Here is a 9,857-nt window from a genome sequence, read left to right as displayed (position 1 = left end):
GCCTTCCAGTCAGGTTTTAGAGCTCAACACAGCACAGAGACTGCTTTAGTTAAAGTAACTAATGATCTACTCTGGGCTTCAGATGAAGTACGACTCTCAGTGCTGGTTTTATTAGATCTTAGTGCAGCTTTTGACACTATAGATCACTATATTCTACTAGAGAGATTAGAGGAATTACTTGGATTGACAGGGACTGCCCTAAACTGGTTTAAGTCCTACCTATCTCATAGGTACCAGTTTGTACACGTGAATAATAGGTCTTCTGTGTACACTAAAGTAAGCTACGGGGTTCCTCAGGGCTCTGTGCTAGGTCCAATCCTCTTCTGCATCTATATGATCCCCCTTGGTAATGTTTTGAGAAAATACTCTGTTAACTTTCACTGCTTTGCTGATGATACCCAACTGTATGTATCAATGAAGCCAGTTGAGACCAATCAGCTATCTAAACTTGAGGCCTGTCTAAAGGACATTAGGGCCTGGATGGACCAAAATTTTCTTCTTCTTAACTCAGACAAGACTGAGGTCATTGTACTGGGCCCACGACACCTTAGAGAAACCTATGCTAGCCTAACTGCCCTAGATGGCATTACTCTGGCACGAAGCACAACTGTTAGAAACCTATTCTATTTGATCAGGATTTATCCTTCAACTCTCACATAAAACAAACTTCAAGAACTGCCTTCTTTCATCTCCGTAACATTGCTAAAATCAGATCTATCCTGTCTCAGAGCGACGCCGAAAAGCTAGTCCATGCTTTTATTACCTCTCGACTGGATTATTGTAATTCTCTTTTAGCAGGCTGCCCGAGCAAGTCGCTTAAGACACTTCAGCTGGTTCAAAATGCTGCAGCACGTGTACTGACTAAAACTAGGAGAAGAGATCACATTACTCCTGTATTAGCCTCTCTGCATTGGCTTCCCATAAAATATAGAATAGAATTCAAGATTCTTTTTCTCACTTATAAAGCCCTAAATGGACAGGCACCAGTCTATCTCAAGGAGCTTGTAGTGCCATACAATCCCCCCAGAACACTACGCTCTCAAAATGCTGGACTACTCGTTGTTCCATTCATCTCTAAAAGTAGTATAGGAGGAAGAGCTTTCAGTTATCAGGCCCCACTTCTCTGGAACCATCTACCAACCACGGTTCGGGGAGCAGACACCCTCTCTACCTTTAAGGTTAGGCTCAAAACATTCCTCTTTGGTAAAGCTTTTAGTTAGGAACCAGCTCATAGCTCATAATTAAGATGCAATAGGCATAGACTGCCAGGGGGGTCTGGCATGCTCGGTTGGAGAGAGGTTGGAGAGGGCGTAAAGAGAGAGGTCATTTAGGTTAGAGAGGGACCGGAGAGGGTCCCATTCCTCTTTCAAACACTCCCTCTATGTCTGCTTCTTCCCTTGTGTGTTTGCTCCTGTACTCCTTCTGGCTTTTGTCTTGCAGGTCCGTGGGATCCTCAGTGTGGAGTTACAGAGTCTCAGCGGCTCTGTCTCCACCCTTTTCTCTGCACACACCCAACACAGCATAACGTGGATGGCTGTTCATCATAGGAATGGGATCCACACAAGGTTCCTGCTGCTTAACAGAAGGTTTTCCTTGCCGCCATGATGAATTCATGTTGGGTGTGGTATACATATGTATGTGTATATACGTATATATGCATATGTGTGTATCCATAAAATGAAGAGTCCGTCCTTAAGACTGCTCTACTGTAAAGTGTCTTGAGATACCATTGGTTATGATTTGGCGCTATACAAATAAAAGATTGATTGATTGATTGATTGATTGATTGATTGATTGATTGATTTGTGGATCCTTGGAGGTTTTATAATCTTAACACAAAAGCATATTCATTTTACTCACGGGTAAACTAGTCTTTTTCAAGGATTGATAACTTATTTTTGGATGGCTCCCTTATTTCTAAAGTAGAAACATCTGAATATTATCCGATTGTTATTTCAGATCATGCACCACTTAGTGTTGATATTAAAATGCAAAGCCAGCCCTCTTTTTCTTCACCCTGGAGGTTTAACCCTTTATTGATATCAGATGGGACATTTAAAGAGTTCATTGAATAAAAAATTGATGAATATATACTAGTGTTGTGGTGGTCAAGACCGGTTTTGGTCTCGAGATCAAATTTTAAAGGTCTTGGTCTCGTCTCGGACTCTGAAGCATTTTGACTCGGTCTTGACTCGGACTCGGGATTTTCCGTCAAGACCGTTCGAGACCAGCACTAATTCCTGCTATTTTTAAACTTTTTTATAATGTGATAATAACACGGAGAAGAACGGGATAAAACAATCCTTTATTCATTATTTAAGGGAGATATGAACTAATCACCGGTAAAAATCCCTGTAAAACTCAAGAAAACAATCACCAGTAATAAATATTATCTCCCTGGTAAAGACAGTAGCTCTAACAACTGGTAAAATGATAAACTGATGATATTACAGCCTGTGAAGGCTGGATAGGGGACGCACTTACTCTGCTTCTGGGTCCTAGTGCCAGCCGAGAGGTGAAGCCTGTTCCGTTTACCGTGTTTACTGAGGTCCGTGTGTGTTTAATAAGTCCGTGTGTGTTTAATAAGTGTGTGTGTTTTTAATAAGTCCGTGTGAAAGTCTGCATGTTAATGCCTCTGTCCATCCACTCTTTTCATTATATCCATGTCTTTTAAGGCTTAATTACATAATGTCGGCTGTCGTCCGGGCCGCCGCCATCTTGGTTTATGTCGTCACCAGCGCATCATCGCCGCAGAGTTGCACTAGCACAGAATGACTCAAATAACTGTAAAGAGGTCTTATATTAGTCTATTTTCTTTTTAAAGTGGTGTTTTTTTTGTGTCTGTAGACTCCAATTACATGTATGTATATAATATGTTCCCCACAATATAAACAGGTTCACAATATAATTATTTTTTTATAGTTTCTGTTTCCACTTTATCCAGAATAATAATAATTCTCAACAAGAACTATTGATTAATTTGTCACATGACTTTTCCAGGGTTTGAGTTTGTTTTATTTAGTTTCACATCTACCTGTAGATCTATGTTTTTTACACTGATGACAACTTGTTTGTAGTTTTATTTCAGAAAGTTTCACTTTTACAGTTACAGCTGGAAACCTTTGTTAATTGAATATCCTAGTTATATTACAGCAACCAAATTAAACTATATCAACTAAGTGAATTAATAAAAATGACCCGTGTAAAGGCTTTTTTCAAACAAAAAAATTATCTTGTGAAATCTGTGACCTGTTGACCTGCACAACTGAAAGAATCAGAATCAAGAATCATTATTTCTTGGCAGAAATACTTTTAAACACTTGCTCAGCTGACATAAAAATCTTGTTTTCAAATATGTAGAATAATTGTGAATTTATCAGTAGCAGTAGTAGTTTTAATATTTTAGTTAATTTTTTGCAGTCACCTTTTTTGTCCGTCAAATGTATTTAAAATAAACTAAAATTAAAGAGAGAATGTTATTTAACTGTTGAACCTTGCCATAATTTTATTTATTTATAGATTTTTTTAAATTAAAAAAAAAAAATGTTTATGGTCTTGGTCTTGGTCTCGGTCTCGGTCTCGGCTCCCGAAAGACTTGGTCTTGTCTTGGTCTTGTCTTGGTCTCGGTGCATTCTGGTCTCGGGCAAGTCTTGGTCTCGGATAGTGTGGTCTTGAACACAACACTAGTGTTTAGTAACATTTACACAATCATTATTTTAGTATCTTAAAATAATGATTTTTTTTTTAATCTGAGTGCATATACAAGCAACTTATGCACTTCTATGGACTAGTCAGGCTATTATTAGTTATTAAATTTGGACTTAAAACTACATTGTTTGTGTAACTGTGACAGCATGTTTTAAAGAGAGGAATTAAAACAATGACATAAAACATGTATTTGTAGTGTTGTTGTTATATTTAACACATTAATATCATTGAAATCACAATAAAATCATGAATAAATTAAATATCACAAACAAATTGTGAGATGTATTGAACAAGTAAAGTAACTTTAAAAAGCTGGAGCTAACCTGCAGGTTGTGGAGGTAATGAGGTTTAAACCAATCACAGAGCTGCTTTTAATTAAATCAAGTCCATAAAATAAAATAGATAATAACATCTTTGTTTGAAATAATCCTTACAAGTTGATAAATCACATGGTTCAGTGGTTCCCAAAGGTACCAAAGGACAAGTAAAAATCTGAAGGCACAACTATTGTGCAAAATAGACTTTATAACACGTGTTATCACTCATATCATGTACAATATCTGTAAATGTGCATAATTATTTACGTAAGCCAAATAAAATGTGACAAAGACAACTGTATTACTCATAATATATATATATTAACTAAATATTTAAAAAAATATATATGTATAGAGTTTGCCTATGTATTATGAAATGAGTGCATACAAAGTAGTACATTAAAAAATAATTATTTTTTGTGTAGTTGTATATTGCAATAATTAGGGCCCTATAAAATCAGTTTTATTATTTTCAAAACTCTGGGTTTTCCACATTATTTTTTTAAATTACTTTTTTTTCAGAAATGATTTTTTACATCAAGTATTAGTTTTTAACTCCTGTGAGAAAACAAAATAAATACTAATAAACAAAAAAACCCAATAATTAAACAAAAATGTACAGTAGATATAATTAAAAGGTAAGTTGTAGTGACATGGATTATTCTGACTGTTCCTTTTTAATTATTTATATATCATATAAAGATATATGAGAACAGCATTAATGTCACCCAAGTGCAAATTCCTCTCAGGGATCAATGGTTTACTAAATCTGATCAGGTTTATTGATTAAGTTTTGATCAACTTCATTTAAATTCACCTAAATTAAATGATCCTGATGACATCATTCCAGAGTAGGGTTGCACAGATATCTCCCTGTGATAAATGATTCCATATGCATCTAGATACACAGGTTACCAGGGCCCTGGGAAGTGGGGGTGCTGCAGCACCCCCTAGTGGTGAAAGGGAGATTTAAAAAAAAATTAATGACGTTTAATTATAAAACATGAACTACTGCACATTAATTATACTTCGTACACAGACCTAGAGGAACCAATTTATTGTAATGTCCAAATCACACAAGTGTCACAATTATTTAGCACTGCTAATTAATCAATAATCCTTTTTTTATTCTTTTTATTCTTTCTAGAGACAATTACAGAAAAAATGCCAGACCATAGACAATATTTACAAATCTTATACTTTATAATACAGTAAGTGTGTGTGTGTGTGTGTGATATAATAATAATAATAATAATAATAATAATAATAATAATGTTATTGTGCTATTTAGAGGGTGAGGGGAGGAGACAATAACAAGTTAATGATTGTCAAATATGTGGGGAAAGGAACAATATATATATATATATATATGTGTATGTGTTACACCTGGGTGGGGGGTGGAAGGTGTGGGTGTAAGCAGAAGCGAGCAGGGAGGAGAGATTCAAGGTAGAAAATGAAAGGATGGGGAAGAGATGATTATTGTAAAGTGAGATGTGAAGTTGTAGTTGTGTATATTGTGCTTATTGTGTTATGTAATCAAGCCAGTCTGGTGATAAGCATGAGGCTTAGGTATAATGGTGGTGGCTGTGGACAGAGGGAAGGAGTGAGTGGTAATACCTAAAACAGGACCCGTAGATACAGCCAGGCCAGCAGAAAGAGCGGGGGCCAGGGAGACCAGGGAGTCCAGGCCACCTCCCCATGGCCAAGCAGCCCCCCAGACGCCTCCAAGACCCCAAGCCGAGAGGCAGCCACTGCCCCCCACACACACCCGAGAAAGCACCAAGGAGCCGAGGACCCAGCGCACCCCGCCACCGACCCCAACCCCAAGGCCCCCCACCGACTGGTAAGTCTACAAGCTGTCCGAGGTGTCACTTATGTCAGCAAAACCTGGTGAAAAGCAGGATTGTATGGTTGACTGGCTCATAGAGAAGTCAGAGCAGGCTGGTGAAGGCAAATGGAACTACAGTCAAATACCAAAAAACAACATACTAATTAGTCACATGTACACAGTACATTTGTAAATCACAATGTGTAATTAAATGTGAAACATTTGTGTAGAATAAATGATACTGTGACAATCAAACCCAGCTTTTTGGCGACTACAACAAAAACAAACTCATAGCGTGTTTTTACGTTACGTCAGCAACCCGGACGTCATTCAATCACAAGCTCATGTAGTAGTTTTTATGCATTTTTAAAGAGTTTTTTGTAAAAAAATTGCTTTGATGTGCAGTTCAATCCCCGACTATCTAATGTTTGCATTTGTGTATCTCCAAATAGCCGCGCATACAGGTAACACAATATTACAAACATTGTTGGATTTTGCTAGTATCATTTATGACTTACCTCACTGGGAACATTACACTCCGTCTCCCGGCATTTCACGAAGAAGTCAAGCCATGAAAGGAGTGTATATATTGGGGGAATGTCAGCTGCATTCGCCTCATCTCCACTTCAAATACAGGTTGGTGTTACGTTTAATGCGGGTTGATACAGGCCGAGCAGTGTTTTGGGGGACACCATGGACAACTTCCGGGCGGCAGTAAAATCTGATCTTTGCAGATAATTAGTACTCCGTTGGAATGATGTACGCCTGAGTATGTTTGAGCCTTAATAGAGGGTTTGCACGGTGCGTCATCAACCCAGAAGTCGCCATATTAGCGATTATTAGCAGGTAAACAAAGCGCACACACACAAGCAAATCCCGAATTTAAAGAGGAAATGGTGAATTATCGCTGTGTTTTAGGCTGTACCAATCGATCAGACCGTGAAAAACATTTGGAGTTTTATAGACTGCCAAAAGTTATCACAAATCAGGGAAAACAATGACAAAAAATGATCAAAGGAAAGGAGGCGCTTGTGGCTAGCAAAGCTAAATGAAAAACTACGAGGCAAAAATCTGAATTTGTTCTGACTATTTCTTGTCAGGCAAGTGAATTGTTGATAGCAGCAGCTCTTAACTCATTTATAACTAGTGTGATGATAATAATATAATTCATATCAAGCTACTGCATGTAGCATTAATGACTTAATATATTCACATTTAATAGCCTGCTACAGTAGCAACACACTTCTTAAAATGTAGAGCTAAAATTATAAAAATATTCCAGATTAAAGGTTTGACCTTTTACTGTTATTGCATTACTTACTTTGACCTTCACAACACTGTTGTTGAAGACTTGATACTGCATCTCCCTCACCCACCCACACACCATCTGGTTATAGACCTCCAAACTTTCATTAGATTTAAGGTATTCTGCTGTGTATGGGCTTGGCAAGAAAACCAAGTAGTTGACAATATCAGGATACATAATAGACGGAAGTTTCTCTGGGCCGTCATTGATCCAAGATGAGGGAGCCGACTCGTAGGGATCTGCACCACCAATAAAGCTTAACTTTTCCAAATATGGTGTCCTTTCCTGTGGACCAAGTCCTTCTCTGTATGCCTTTGCATCTATAATGTATTTTGAGGAGCTTTTCTGTGGTTTATCCATCGCAGTGTTTACTTCCAAGTGCCTCCAACATGTATTGTTTACCTCTGATTGCCGCCAACATGGCCGCGCATCCGGGTTACTGCCCAGAACGTGACGTTGTTGAAAACCCTTTATAGAGTCGGGTGACATGAACATAGATGGTGCAGTGACTCAAGTTCATGTCAGCTGACCAAATCTATTGCATCTTTATAGTGTTATTGTGAATTTTAACTAATAGTGCATATATTCATCTGAGAACTGATGATGTCTGTGCATTACAGACCCTGGCTGTGCTCACTGAAGTGTATATGATAATAAAGTAGTAAATGTCAATCCATTTTTTTATTTTCAAAACGTATTTTAAATGGGCCTATAGGCTCATAGGTTTTTTGTCCAAAAAAAATAAATATTTTTTTCACAGCACCCCCTGTTCAAAATTACTTCCCTGCTTGTACTTTCACTATTTAAATAGTTTTCACATTCAAAACCGTTACTTTCTGCACAAATCTTCTTTTAAACTTAACAATGTTCGAGAAAACAGTCGTTCAGTGTTGATGGAAAGTCTAGCAGGGTGTGGTTTAAATGTGAAAAATGATTTTGCAGCAACTGAGGAGTATTGTACGTGCATGTTCATATTAAAGGAAATGATTGTGCAACTAAGCTATGTTTAGCCAAAGGAACCTATGATCAACGTACAGTGCACTGTCTGTATTCTGACTGTTGTCAAAGCGTTGGATTAAAATAAAGTTTTAATGGCTGCCAAAGAAAACTAAGTAGTCTGCCTTTTTTTTTTTTGCTGCATCTACAACAACATCTGTTTTCAGGCAGATCACACACAAAAGTAACATCTTCACTCAATGGCTGATCCTAAAGGTCACCAACCCCTGGTTCAGGTCCTCTTCTTCTCTCTCTCACATTAAATAAAGCATTAAACTGATTCTATGTAAATGTTGATGCTGTAACATGTTTCTCTCTCTGCAGCCTGTGTTTTCTCCTCTCTCTCCTCTTCCTCTCTTCATTCTGACTTTTATTTTTATTTATATTATTTCATAGAATTATTATATTTTCTTTTTTTAACCACAATTGTTTAAGGTTTTTATTTTTTTTTAAAAAGTAATTAATCAAATTGGAGAAAAAAAAAACAATCTCAAAATTTAAAAAAAAATGTTAAAAATATTTTTTAAATTATATTTTGGAAATGAAAACATTTTTTACAAGAATCAGAAATGTAGTGAAATGAGTGTAGACTGTTGGAATAATGTGACTGTTATTATTTTCAGTGTCTCTGCTGTGTAGGAGGTCATGTCTATGACAGATACCACGGCACACTTCTTGACCACTTTGGTCAGAAACAGTTTCCTCCTTTTTCCCTTTCAAACAGAGACAAAGAGCTGAGTACAGGAATTTATGACTGTGTGTTCTTCCCCCACTCCTCCTTGAAGCACATGACAGAATCCTTTCCTTTGAGTTCTACTGTTCTCCAAGTATTAACAATGAAACATCCTAAAAGCGGACACAAATTCCTGATAAAAGTTTGAAATGTATTTTTCTACACTGTCAATAACTGTTTTATTCACAGGAAATCAAGGACAACCTTAGAATAAGATCATATAATTGTTTTTACAGTTAAAGTATCCCTAAAGAATCTCTCATTAACTTTGCATAAAGTATATTGTAGCGTGCAAGGACGGGAGTCGGAGGCGGAGTGTCAAACGACGGTGCCAACGGCAGTTGTTTTAATGACATTTATAACGAGCAGCATACAACAACTGGCAGTCTCCTTTCTCCTCGGGATCCTAGCACACACTGAAAAAGTAAACAGGAAATTCCCACATGTCTCAACTGTCCCACCGGAACTCTGTAACCTTAACTTAGGTTCCGGGTGAATTATCTCAACCCACTACACAAGCCCCCCCAGAATTCACCCATAGTCAAAATCTCCGCGCCGGAAAGGGACGACGGCCCGACCACAGCGGGTGTACGTGGCAGGGGCTGGAAGGGTGTCAGGGGTCGGTGGGGCCGCCGGACAGACCGCCGGGCTGGACGGTCGTGTTGTCGGTCGGGCAGGCGGGAGCCCAACCAGGTCGGAGGGACGAGGCACTGGGGGGCGTCCGCGGCGTGGAGCCTGCGCCAATTCCAATGCCCGGGAAACATCCACGTGGGCAGGCTTAATCCTATCAACCGAGATAGTCTCAGGCCTACCGCCAATGTCCACGACCATGCTCTTATCCCCGTGCCGCAGGACCTTAAACGGCCCGTCGTAAGGCGGACGCAACGGTCCGCGGTGGGCGTCGTGGCGGACGAACACAAAACCTGCCGAGCGCAGATTGGTGGGCACTCGGGAAACAGGGGTACAGTG

This window comes from Gouania willdenowi, chromosome 3 (genome assembly GCF_900634775.1).
Source record: "Gouania willdenowi chromosome 3, fGouWil2.1, whole genome shotgun sequence".
NCBI classification, from domain to species: Eukaryota; Metazoa; Chordata; class Actinopteri; order Blenniiformes; family Gobiesocidae; genus Gouania; species Gouania willdenowi.
Note: the sequence above shows the minus strand (reverse complement) of the source record.